This window comes from Macrobrachium rosenbergii, chromosome 12 (genome assembly GCF_040412425.1).
Source record: "Macrobrachium rosenbergii isolate ZJJX-2024 chromosome 12, ASM4041242v1, whole genome shotgun sequence".
Taxonomy (NCBI): domain Eukaryota; kingdom Metazoa; phylum Arthropoda; class Malacostraca; order Decapoda; family Palaemonidae; genus Macrobrachium; species Macrobrachium rosenbergii.
The window spans coordinates 102,474,821-102,477,320 of record NC_089752.1 but is presented as its reverse complement, the minus strand read 5'-3'; the positions used below and the strand labels follow the sequence as shown (position 1 = coordinate 102,477,320).

Genomic DNA, 2,500 nt, shown 5'->3' with positions numbered 1-2,500 from the left:
CTAAACAAGAATTTACTTCTTGACAGTACTACCCAAATCGCCATTGCATTAGAAGTAAACCAAGAATGGTTACACACACACACACACATATATATATATATATATATATATATATATATATATATATATATATATATATATATATATATATATATATATATATATATATATATATATATATATATATATATATATATATATATATATATATATATATATGTGTGTGTGTGTTGGTGTATTTCTATCAAAAGGTACAGGACTCACTTTCCACGTGTAACAGCAGGAAGGAAGAACTGGTTTGTAACTTTCAGCCTAAGCTCTAGTGTAAATACATCACAAACAGAATGGATATCACATAAAAAGACTACTTTTGGCTCACTTTCTTATGCAAAAGCTTATGGAACGGGCAACCTGCTGCCCATCTTTAGCACAGGTCTTGCAGAGAAAAATTAGAAGAAAAAAATGAAGGTGGGGGCGAAAAGTCCCCCACTTAATGCCTGGGAGATGACATGGAACTGGGAAAATGAAGACAGGGAGAGATACGTTGCATCGTAAGAATTTTCCAGCTCTTAAAACTTCTTGATTTTCACTGTTTCTGGAAAAACGAAAGATGAACGAATATGATTTCCAGGATCTCCCGACTTCAAGGTCACAACTTTCTCCAATTTAATCTCTCTATTCGGAGGATTTTTCTTTTCCTTTCGATAAAAATTGCAGTCGTCGCGCGTGTAGTATTATGTACGGTTGAGTAATCTTGATTTTATACGTATGTACACACACTCACACGTAAAATCTGTGGAAGTTTTAAGAGCAGTTTTTCCTCTGAAGCCACCCTCTATGTTTAGAGAAATGTCTTGATGGTTTACACACACACGTATATGTGTGTATATATATATATATATATATATATATATATATATATATATATATATATATATATATATATATATATATATATATATATATTGTGTGTGTGCGTGTGTGTAGCAGTTAGTTTCATAGTTTAAGAAGATCAACTAAAAAGTCGTTTGCAAATCTGACGCTGGAAAATCGTTACACATGCTTGGGCTTTTCCTTCTTTCAGAATGGGAAATTGAGCAGGCAGAGAAAGTGCCCTGTTGTGTAAGGTTGAAGATGTTTCGGCATAGCCTGCACCATCTCACCCTTATACCACGGCAGCCTGAGCTGTTCACGGCTAAATTTTAATAAGAAACTGTACAATGATGTGTAGACGCAGTGGCGCTGATTTCTAAATAAAGTATCTTTAACGCGGATTAAACGTCAGCAAGAATATCAAACAACAACAGACACTCGAGAGCCACTTTCGACTGCCACTTCGTTCATCTTGTTTGGTCGTTCAGTAAAAACAAACCCACGCACCTGCTCCCGAGCCCTGGGAAACCCGTGGGGGAAATTTACTTACATAAGACAACCAAATTCTTTTCCTATGTTATATATACATAATTTAACTTGAACTGTATATCCCAGTCATGCAACTATGGAAATTATGATTACGGACCGAAACGGAGATCAAAGGTTTTTGTATGAAGATATTTTGGTGGTGGTGTTAATGTTTCGTTTCCTGTGATATAAGCTAATGAATGCAGCTTTCCCTAATTACTTCTGTACATTCGACCAATTTTCCCAAAATTATGCCTAGCGAAAAGCTCATTACTCCACAATACTTTGATGTTATGATACACGAAAACGTGCATTTAATATAACTTCATGACCTTGGGCTTTCCTTTCTATCTCTGGACTTACAAACAAGGCAAACACAATATTACAATTACTTTTTCTGTTGGAAGAGGATCAATCAGGGGCGTCATTTGGGGAGGGCCCCCCCAAGACTCAAGTTGCCCCCTCCAAGCCTCAACTTGCCCCGCCTTCACACCCCAAGCCCCAAGAAGTAACAGCAGCGGGTTTTCCATTATTCCTACCGAAATTCAAATGTGTCGCCACATTAAGTTACATCTATCTATCTATCTGTCTGTCTGTTTATCTATCTATCTATCTATGTCTAACTATCTATCTATCTATCTATCTGTCTATCTATGTCTAACTATCTATCTATATTTCTCTATCACACACAATGTTTGTCCGCCTATTTTGCTGAAATACCTTGCTCATGTGGCTTCAGAAAGCTCATAAAATAGCTCAAAATAAAAAAAAAACAGCTGGTTAGGCTCGCTTCGCTCGCCAAACCATCTGTGCCCCTCCCCCCAACAAAAATCTGAAATGAAGCCCCTGGGATCAATTATCAAATTTTAGAATTGGAATAAAACCTACACTGCTTATTGTGCTCAATAAAACAATAGCTGTAAGTTACAGTGAATACAAATACACTGAAGGAAAGAAATAAAATTATATAATTACAAGCCTCAGTGTCATCTCCAGGTCTTTCACTCAGATGTATTACTCTTTGTTCGAAATGCATAAAAATACCTAATTACATAAGCACAGTGACACCCTGCGTTGAAACTAGGTGGAGAGTATAAAT

General features: G+C 36.2%; 1 protein-coding gene across 1 annotated transcript in view; it reads right to left on the bottom strand.

Moving 5' to 3' along the window:
* Positions 1 to 2,500, bottom strand: part of LOC136843801 (phenoloxidase-activating enzyme-like) — a 13,500-nt gene that overhangs the window by 6,867 nt on the left and 4,133 nt on the right. The window lies entirely within an intron of this gene.